Below are 10963 nucleotides of genomic sequence, written 5' to 3'. Positions count from 1 at the left end.
GAGTTAGGGGTCAGGGCCCCTGTGAAAGTGGAAAAAACTGCAAATAAAAAATACTGGGTTTGTTTACCTGAGAGAAAACTTATACAGATCCTCCAGTGCAAACATCTGTGGTCAACATCCACCCAGAAGTTGGCCACAGAATCAAATTGTAAGGACCTACAAATGCCTAAGGAAATGTTTTCTTTAGCAATCTCTAGGTCTTCCATTGCAACTTTGTTGTTAACTTCATCAGCAGAGTTATGTTAGAAGACCTGGAGATTCCTAGAGAGAACATACTATTCAAATCTGTGAACGAGCAAATCCACAAAAGTCAAAGCAGCCAAATGTGGAGGGCACTGTGGTCCACAAAACACACTGCAGAAATAATTCAGTTTTAAGACCACTTTAACCATGCCCTGGCTCAGTGATATGGAAATCCTGGGAAACTGTGGTTTATTTGTGGCACCAGAGCCCTCTGACAGAGGAAGGCGTAAATGTCTCACAAAACTTCACAGTTTCCCGACTTTTCCCTAGCACTGAGCCAGGGCAGTTAATGTGGTCTCACACTGGATTATTTCTGCAGTGTATTTTTGGATCTGTATTTGGGATTGCAAAAGGGATAGCTCATAACAGTAGCTAAGAAAATAAAATTCAAACTTTGTCAGGATTGCCCACTACAACCCTATGTCCCAAGGCTCCAGCCCTTGGAGCTTGCCTTGCTACACCTCTGGTAGAACAGCAATGTCCTATGGCTTTGGATGGTACTTAATGGAGATCCAGATTCAAGGTCCCAGTAAACCACTGGAAACTCACTGGGGTCTGTGCTACTCTAAAATAGTGGACCATGGACTGGGGCCAGTCCCTGGTGAGTTTTCTAGGAAAGAAGAGAAACACATGTGCTGATGCACCCCAATGTGGCACCTGTCTATACCGGCACAACCCCAAGGTGTGTGTAGAGTAACTGCTAGTGTCAATATCCGCATGATCTAGTGGTTGCAGTGTTGGACTATAACTCTCGGAGCCAGGGTTCAATTTCCAGCTCAGCCATGACAAACCACTATATGACCTTTGGCAAGTCCACCCTCTCTCTGCTTAGGGAAAGCAATGGCAAACCTCCTGTGAACAAATCCTGCCAAGAAAACTCTATGACAGGAATCACCATAAATCGATCACATCTAAAGGCACACACACCAAACAACCAAAGGAGCCCTTTGCTTTGATTGTGTCTTCCTGCACAGCAAGTGACTGTGCTGGATGGCAGATATGCCATGACAGCTCCTTGGAGAGGCTATAAACAGTGCGCTCATAGACCCAGGGGTTTGAGTGTTGGACTGGGACTCTGGATACCAGGGTTCAATTCTCAGCTCAGCCAATGAAACCTACCTTGAGCAAGTAAACCCCCTCTCTCCGCCTCAAGGGAAGGTGATCATAAACCTTCTCTGAACAGGGCACGACCAGATGTCCCAACCGTTGGGCCTGTTACAGACAGGGCCAAAAATAAAGCTGCTTTGGGGTCACTTTGGAGGTATGCAGTTTAAAATGATGATGTGTCTCTAAGAGGTCAGAAGGCCATGCTAACGCCATGCTCCAGTCCTCAGACTTGAGCATGGGCTTTGGCACAGCTTACGGCCTCTTAGGACACATGACATCATTTAAAGAGCATACCTCCAAATTACTGGAAGCAGCTTTATTTTGGCCTGTCTGTACGGCCCCATGGGAGGCCAAGGCACTGCAAAATGTAGGACATTGAGAAAATGGGGTACATTACTGTTGGGTATTGGCAGCAATGCTTGTTTTGTAGATCTATGTTTTTCCTTGAGAAGCGGGGGAGTCTTCTAGCAGTAACAATGAGTGTATCTCTATGGTCATTTCTTTATGGCCAACCGAAATGCCAATATACTTGTTCAAGCTTTGGAAGTTCCATGCTTGGCTTGCAGCAAGTATATTGTGCATTTCGGTTGGCCATAAAGGTATCCTGGGATTTTTATTTGTATTTTGTTAACTGGCCAACACGCTACCCCTGGTGCTTCTCTAGTCATTTGGCCAGTGTTGTTTGTGAAGAGGCCACTTCCCCATAAAGCAAGTTTTCCTTTTCCATTGTATCCTGTTTATTTACCAGAAGCTCAGACCCAGTGATTTTTACCAAATATTTGTGGGGTACACGGTTGTCGCTGTGTTGCTTGCCGCTGCTAAACTTTCTAATGACCATAACCAAAACCCTAATCATTTTCTTACTATTACAACACATTAAAGCTAAAAAAAAAACAAAAACAAAGCACCACTCATATAGAAATATGAACTCATGCTCTTATGCTCAAAATGTGGACAATTTTGGAAACTGGACTGAAATGGAGGACATGTCCTGGAAAGGAAGAGGCCAGGTCACCCTCTCTCAGCCTCTGGGGAAGGCCATGGCAAACTCCTCTGAACAAACCTAGCCACTTTAAAAGAGTTGCATAAGGACCTGAAGCACACAGCAAACCCCACAAATGCCTATGGGGCAATGCACATTATACTGTACACGAAGCAAGCCACCCAGTCCCTGCTGCTCAGAGCCTCCTCCTCCACCTCCTCCAGAGCCTTGTTGGAGCCTGACCTCACTCCCCCCTCCCTTCCTTCTCCTCTGGGTTTCTTCCTGCGCCCGCCCGGGCCTCTCTTCCTCGCCCTCCTGTACAGTAGTTCCAGAGACTGGCGGTAAGGCGGCTCCGTGTTGCCAGGCCTCTGCTCCCCCTCTTATACCTCTCCGGGCGGCGAGAAACTGGGCTTCATGGAGGGCTATTGAAACCTGGAGGACTTTGGATGGGGGGGGTTACTCCTCTCCGGCTCCCCCCCCGCCCCATAATCCTGGCTGCATCCACACTAGAGAAATAATCCCGTTTCAGAGCCTTTACCTCTTTTCTGGCTCAAGGCTATGGAATTCTGGGCGTTGGAGTTTTGTTGTGGCCCACAACAAACTCCAACTCCCAGATTCCATAGCCTTGAGCCAGAAAGAGTTTAAGCGCTCTGAAACTGGATTATTTATGCCTGTGTTGTGCACTACAATTCCCATTGGCCACCCTGAGTGGGGTTGATAGGCTAAAGTGTTCCATGGCTAAGGTTCCCTCCCTCCTGCCCACTTTAAATGGCTCTTCTAACCTACAGTGAGTCTGGACTAAGGCTGAGCTGGGAAGAAGTGGCTTTTCTTTCTTTTTTGGAAAAGGCCTCTCACGAGTCCCCCACCACTCAGCAAGGCATTTCTGGGAATTGTAATGGATGGTGTGCACTTCCTGGTGGTGTGGGTGTTGTAACTATAGAAGTAGCTTTCAAGACACATAGCCCTCTTACTCTCGGATTTCATATGAAAGGGGCCTTGTAGCACCTTTGAGAAAGGAAGGAAGAATTCTAGGATAAACTTCCTCTCTTTCATTCATCTGAGGAAGTAGCCTAGGGTCCAGTCCACACTGCAGAAATAATCCAGTTTGGCTGCTTTAACTGCCTTGGCTCCTTGCTATGGAATCATGGCCAATTGTGTTTATGTGTACCAGAGCTCTCTGACAGAGACGAGCAGGGTATAAAACTCTAATAATAATTAATAACAACAACAATAATAAATGTCTCACAAAACTATGGTTCCCAGACTTCCCTAGCATTGGCAGAACAGTTAACAGCGTGTCTCAAACTGGATTATTTATTGCATGTGTTAAGTCTACGAAAACTTATACTACAGCTTCTTTCTCTCGTATCAAGTGGTTTGATTATTTATATTTCAGAGAGAAGGAACTGGCAAAACCACCTCTGAGTTTCCTTGCCTAAGAAATCCTATGAATTCATGGGTGTTGCCATAGCCCAGGTGCCTTGAGGATACATGTAGACAATGAGAGCTTGAGATATACTGCCTCTGTATGTTTCAGAAGTGGAATTTAGCATAAGACAGGATCAGGATGGATTCACAAACTACCTGAATATCCATGTGGAAATGGTGGCCATGTTCCCCCATAGATATTATGACTCGCACTTGTGCCCTTTGGAGTCTTCCAACCATATGATTCTGTGTTTTGTTTCCAATTTGTCAAGTGAGGCCTGTTCCTTCCCAGTATAGATGTCCAATTCAGTGCTTCACAGTGCTAGAGAAAGAACACTAAATAATTAAGATACTGATAGGTCCACACTGCCAGAACTATTCCATTCTGAGACCACTTTACCTTGCTGTGGCTCAATGCTGGGAATTCCGGGAACTGTAGGTTTACAAGAGATTTAGCCTTCTCTGTCAGAGAGCTCTGATGCCACCATAAAAACACAATTCCCATTTTCCTACCCACGAGTCAGGGCAGTTTAAAGTGGTATCAAACTTGATTATTTCTGCATTGTGGTTTGGACCTGATTCTATATTCCTCCTCAGTTCTTATTTATTTCTATTCTGTCTTTCTTCCAGCACGTGAGCTTTGGATTTAGCATCTACCTGGGAAGGCACAGAATCTCACAACTTGTCTAATTGGATACCATACGATTCATAGGTGAAAGAGAATCTTGATTCTGTATTCCTCGTATCTTATTTATTTATGTTCTGTCTTCCAGCCACAGTGAAGCACTGATTTGGCATCTATCCTGGGAAGGCACCGGCTCTAACTTAGTCATTGGAAAAAAACACAGAATCATAGCGTTGGCTTTCTAGTCCAAAGCATGTGCTAGAGGAGAGCCATCAATTATAAAAGAGTACTACCTTACAGAGCTGTTTCTGTCATCAAATGGCAAAAAAATCTGGTTATGTTGGACAGTATTAGAAAGAGCGCTAGTGTCAGTCGTAAAAAAATTTCCAGCCACCATGGAATCTAGGGGCTTATTCAAACATACCTCATTTATCGTAATGAAATGCATGGATGTGTTTATTGTGAGTTACTTTTAGTGTGAAAGGATTTCTGTAAACTCTGTTCTCAGAGTCTTCTCCAGGACAAGAGGTTGTATAGGTGAACTCTCTACAGATTTGAGAAAGTGATGCACAAATCCTTTTACCCCTAAGGGTTTTGTGAAGTCCGTGTAGCTCCTCCAGATAATATCTTAGGATTGTATTTACCTCTGTTTAGGATGTTGTGGGATCTAGATTATGTAGCCAAGTGACTGAAATCTGTTTAAAAATGACCCAAATAAACTTTGAGTACCTTCAGACAGCTCTTCCCTCTTTTTCCCTTAACCATTGTTTTTTGCTTGTTTGTATGGAAAAGCAAAGAGTCAAAGCAACGATAGGAGAGCTTGGGCGGGAGGGTCTCAAATTTGATAGTGTTGTGAGAATGAATGAGATAGGAATGTTGCACAACAAAAAAGTCCCCACAAACTGGTATTGCCCCTACTTTGAGGTCTTATTCCCAAATGAAATGAAAACTTTCACTTAGGGCTTCTTCACACTTCCTTTATAGTGCTGATTCCACTTCATTGCCCTGCAGCATCCTATGGAATCTTGGGTTTCCAATTTAAGGAGGGTCTTTGTTTTTAATTCTCAGCCGGAGAACTCTTATAATAAACAAAAAACCCAGGATTCCATAGGGATGGACCATGACATTTTTAACTTCAGCAAATAAAAATGAATAATTACTCTGTACAAATGGCTACAAGAGGATTCAAAGTATTACTGATTGTGGAGACAAGTACATTTTATTTTCTCATCCCATCAGCAATTGGCTAATGCAGTTAGGGTTATATGCAGTTAACTGCAGCGTTGCTGGCCATAAAATTACCAGTACCTTTTATAGAATGGACTTCCTCTGATCTCTTTTTAAATACTATTCCACCGTGCATTCAGTCTGGGCTGTTTCTACACAGTTGATGCATAGGTGGTCTTCCAGGTCAGTATGGTACTAATCTAGTAGGCATGAATACTATAATGTGCCAGCCTGCCAAGTATCGCCTTGTAACAAATTGAGTCTTTAACAAAATATAACCACTGCAGGAGGAATATTTAAAGCCCGTTTAAATAAGACATTTAAAATCTCACCTCATTATATTATGAACTCCCACTTCTTAATGATCACATTCTAGTGTTCCTGGCTGTCTCTTTCCCCCCCTTTGCCTCATAAATTTTATTCTTTATTTTGTTTTTAAGGTACGTTTTTCTCTGGCAGCCAGTAAATGAATATTTTTTTATAATTTGCTTTCTCAACTTTCTGACTGATTATTCTAAATATATTTGCCTACTAGCAGTATAGGTTTCCATTGGGATAACAAATGCAAATAAACTATGCGGTCAAAGGTGACCCAGGAAATAAAGGGACCACAAGGGCCTTCAGTCCAAATCCCTGCCATGCAGGAATACACAACCCAAGAACTCCTAAAATAATCAGTCCAAACTCTGTTAAAAAGACCTTCACGAGCTGAAGACATCCACCACCCTCCGAGGCAGTCTGTTCCACACTATCAACAGCTCTTCCCATGTTTAGATGAATCTCTTTTCTGAAGCTTGAATCCATGGTTTTTGTTTCTGGTGTCTGGCGCAGCAGAAAACAAGCTTGTTTCATCTCCTACATCCCTTAAGATATTTGAGATAGCTATAATATAATAATAATAATAATTAATAATATTAATAATTATAATAATCATACTATCTTCCCGCCTCTTCCCGAGGATCGAAGCGGGATCACACGCAAGGTTAAAATTTTCACTTACAATATTGCAGCATTAGTTACTGCACCATTAAAAACCACGTTAAAAGAATAAAAAACAAGAACATAAAAACCTAAAACATTAACATCAATCATCACAGGGTCAGCTGGTCTTGTTCCCATGCTAGTGGTCTTTATAGGAGGTCAGGAGGATACGCACAGCGAAAAGAGCTCTGTCTTTACCTTCTTGAAGGTTTCTAGAGTGTAACAGGCGGGTCTCTCTCTGGGAGTCCATTCCAAAGTCTCGGGCAGCATACTGACATGCCTTTAGGGAAGTAGAACAAACTGTTTGGATGCTGGTATTCCAACAAATTCTTCCCATTGTTCTAAGAGTGGGACGATTGTATGGGAGAACTACTCGTCCTGTCACCTCATAGTCTTCCCCAAGACAACATGCCCAGCTCCCAAAGTTATCCTCATTAGGCTTATTTCCAGACCTTGGTCATCTTGGCCACCCTCTCTGGATATGCTCCCATCTTGTTAATAAATAGTGCAACCCAATGATAGTCCCACGGCTGGTTTATGAAATCAGTGGGTTTGACATAAGTGCTGACTTACGTTATTCCACATTTAATTCAATGGGTATATCCTAGCAATTTGATTTAGCCACAAAATTGTGAAGTTGGAGATATGGTTCAGAAAAAAATTGGGGAAATAATGCCAATTCAGGTTTATAAAAGTGTTCATAATCTGAAATTAGACAGTTTTAGCTAAGAGTGACCTCAGCTGCTGGCAAATAAAAATATTCAGACTGGCTTGTGTTAAAACTAGATTTGCCATGGGACTGACAACTGTTAGCCCTTTCAAACCACAATATATAATTCATATTTTCTGTTTTTGGTAGTAAGTGACACAGTGGAATAGTGGGAATGAGTAGATATTCAAGAGCTATTTCATTATGCCACCAAAATGTAATAAAGAAGGCATTACAGTCAGTCAGCTGTATCTCATTTTCCTGATCAAACCAGGCAATGTTATTAATGCACACTTTTACATGTGTAAAGAACAGAATGAAACAATAGTACAGCAAGAAACTTTTCATTTTTCAGATCTGCTATTGAACCTCCCTTTAAGTCCCATCATTCCAGGAAGAGTGCACACATAAGTCCTAGGGACTGAGCTGCTCATGCTTGAGGGTGGTTAGAGATGCAAGAGTTCCACATATTGGGAAGTTTCATGCATCGTGGCATCATGAATGTATTTTTAAAATTATTTCATATTAAATCCTGTTCCAAACTGAGGCTTAAGATATCTCACAAGATTCACTTTTTTAAAAGTATTGCTAAAAACATAAAGACCTATGTTATGTTCAGTTATGTGATCGTTTAGTTATGCTAGCATTTCTACATTATCAGAAATATTGCAATGATGGTATTCAGTCTTTTTTTATATACCCCAAAAGCAAAACTTCTTGAACTGAACTAGCAAGGATTTTCATTCAATTGATATTAAATTGAATAAACTCTGATAATTATAATGGGTTGAAAGAAGTGAAAAGCTACAGCTATTTTTAAAGGTGCATTAGGTCCCCATTGGAAGCTTATTCCCAAACAACCATTTGAATAAAAAGGTCTTGTTCACAAAGAAGGGAGCCGAGTTAGCACCACTTGGAAAGACTGCTCCCTGCAGCCTGGGGCTAGCCACTGGGAAATCTCTCCTTCATGCCCCTACCAAAATGTGTTGCTAACGCTGTTGCGACCAGGAGAAGATAATACAGTATAGGAATTTTCATTTGCATTTTACACTGGAATGTGATCTATGTAAATGTGAGTCAGTTGCATTTTACACTTGTCTACAATATCTGAATCTACCCAGGGTTAATTTATGCTTATCTCATTTCTGACAAATGAACACAAGGCTGCATGAATAGGCTTGCCATATCCCGCCTGGGGGCGGGACTGTCCCGGTTTGGGGCGGGTCCGCACGGTCCCGCCTCGGTTTGCCCCCGCCCCCGGGCAGGATGTGGCAAGCTGAGGGAGGCTTTCAGTCGCCGCTTGGGCCCTTCCCCGCCGCGATCGCGGCGAGGCCGGGGGCCCAGGCGGGGAGGGAATCCTTCTCTCAGGGAGGCTTTCCCTCCCCGCCTGGGCCCTGGGCCTCGCTGCGATCGCGGCAGGGGCGTAGCCCAAGCGGCGAGGGAAAAATGTAGGACAAAAATTTCAAATGTAGGACACATGTTTGTGTGTCCTACATTTGAAATTTTTGTCCTACATTTTTCCCGGTTTCAAGGTCCGGAGGTATGGCAACCCTATGCATGAGTCTCTTAGACAGAAAACCACACTTTGTGTATAGATATATATCTGTGTGTGTGCGTGCGTGCACGCCTTCAAGTTGCCTGTTGACTTATTGCAACCTCTAAGTTGCCAGTTTTGCCTCTTCCTTCCTTTGAAATATAGGCTGGTATTCATTGGTGGTTTCCCATCCAAGTACTGTACTAATTTAGAAGGTAACCAAGTGCTTAGCTTCCAAGATCAGATGGAACTTGATGCCTGTTATCTGATGCTAAATGGGATAATTGGAGTTGTGTTGTCATTTTTAAAGTACAAATAACAGAGACATGGCCCTGGTTAAAAAACAAAACAGAGGCCATGATGTGCAGGGGTCCTTTCGTCACCTTATATTTTCCAACACAGTCCTTGCTCCTATTAAGTATCAGGGGAAACCCTTACTGCTGTATCTGAATAACAATATAAAAGTTTGTTGCAGTGCTCCAATCTTCTTTCAAATAAAAAGGCCAGCACTGCAATCCTTGAATGCCCAGAAACAGCCTTTAAACCACATCACCAGGATTAGACATAAAGAGAATTAACAATGATGATTTATTTGAAACTCATTAGTGAGTTTCAAAACCAATTTTCATGTCTGGGATGGATTTACTTTGTTCTAAGCATTTGCTTTGACTGAAATAGTGAATGAAGGTGGGTGGTACATAAATTACTTTCTTGTACTTTCAAGGAGTTAATTTTATGTATTCATTTTTCCATTTTCACTTTCAAATTAACTATTACAGAGTGTAAGAGGTTAATGTTTTCTGTTTCCAACTAAACTATCCACACATTATTAAATTTTTTAAGAATGTCTAGCTTGATAAAAATGTAGTGTGAAATGTCATTGTTGTAGATTATGATTTCTGTCACATAATGAACAAATTCTTCAGCTGGAATAAATTGATGTTTTTCCATTGATGTTAGTGGAAACTCACTCCATCCAATTTCAGGGAAAGACATAATAGAACTGTGGCCCAGAAATCTGGATTTCATATGTTTGTTTTCATAGTTGGAAAAATGTCGGTCTCTGCATAAAGATGCTTTTACCTTCATATATCTTCAATATAGACATTGAAAACTGTTGTATTCCTAGTCCAGGAATCTCTGACCAATACAAAGGGCTGGAAATAAGACATTTTAAAATATTGGTAATGGAAAGCAACATCCACAGCTACCTCATGCAGTGGGCTCTTGGTATCCACTGGGATTTGGATCCAGGACCTGCCATGAATAACAAAATCTCTGGATGCTCAAGTCCCATTCCATTGGACCCTTCCTGTCTATGGAATCTGTATCCATGGATTCTGAATAATCAAAAATTATAATAAAAACACTCAAATACAGTATTGAAAAAATAGAGTATTTTAAAAAATACAGTTGGCCCTCCATTTTCAGAGGCTCACATATATTCAAGCCTCATAGGCTTGAATGGGGCGCTCCCCCCCCCACACACCATTGAAAGTAGCAGAGGTTGTCCTCAGCGGATATTCGAGTGCACGGAATCCAGATCCGTGAGTTAGGAGAGACGACTGTACACACAAAAAGCAATACAGGACATCACATCTCCCTGGCCCTACCTGGTTGCCTTGCAAAAGGACCATGGTTGAGGCTGGACCATCTCTGCTGCAGAAACACCCCAGCTGCCTACCCCACACTGACACTCACTTCCCTCCCTTCCTTTGTGCCCCACGATAGAGGGAAGTGAGTGTTAGGATGGGGAGGTGAGGTATGTGAACAAATGTCAGTGTCTCATGCTCTGCAATGCTTGAAATTCGGGAACTAAAGGATAATTTCATTGGAGGGCAGAATTCTTACACTGAGGGGTAATGTCCTCATAGCTGCATCCTTAGTGAGGCACATGTAATAATAATAATAATAATAGGTTTTATTTATATACCGCCCAATCACTGGGAATGCGAGCGGTTTACAATAGAGGGGATAACAGACAGTTCCCTGCCCACAGGCTTACAATCTAAAAGACACGACACAAAAGGAGAAGGGAATGGTGAGGGGGGGAGGGAATCAGGTCCAGCATTCTTCTCTCCCTCTGAGGCCTGGACCAAGGCAGATGGACCCGAGGGAGGGCTCTTC

At 42.4% G+C, this 10963-nt stretch overlaps 1 protein-coding gene across 2 annotated transcripts in view; it reads left to right on the top strand.

The window, feature by feature from the left end:
- The first annotated feature begins 2611 nt into the window (after positions 1-2611).
- BBOX1 (gamma-butyrobetaine hydroxylase 1) overlaps positions 2612-10963 on the top strand; it is a 65530-nt gene continuing 57178 nt past the window's right edge. Inside the window, exon 1 of one of the 2 annotated variants that reach the window (XM_042446406.1) lies at positions 2612-2671. The gene's annotated coding sequence lies outside the window, so the exon portion shown is untranslated. Of the gene's footprint in view, positions 2672-5740; positions 5796-10963 lie in introns of those variants that run through there. The other variant, XM_042446416.1, reaches the window with a different exon arrangement.

Source organism: Sceloporus undulatus, chromosome 1, assembly GCF_019175285.1.
Source record: "Sceloporus undulatus isolate JIND9_A2432 ecotype Alabama chromosome 1, SceUnd_v1.1, whole genome shotgun sequence".
Taxonomy (NCBI): Eukaryota; Metazoa; Chordata; class Lepidosauria; order Squamata; family Phrynosomatidae; genus Sceloporus; species Sceloporus undulatus.
The sequence above is the reverse complement of the archived record's forward strand: the minus strand, read 5'-3'. Positions and strand labels throughout refer to the sequence as shown.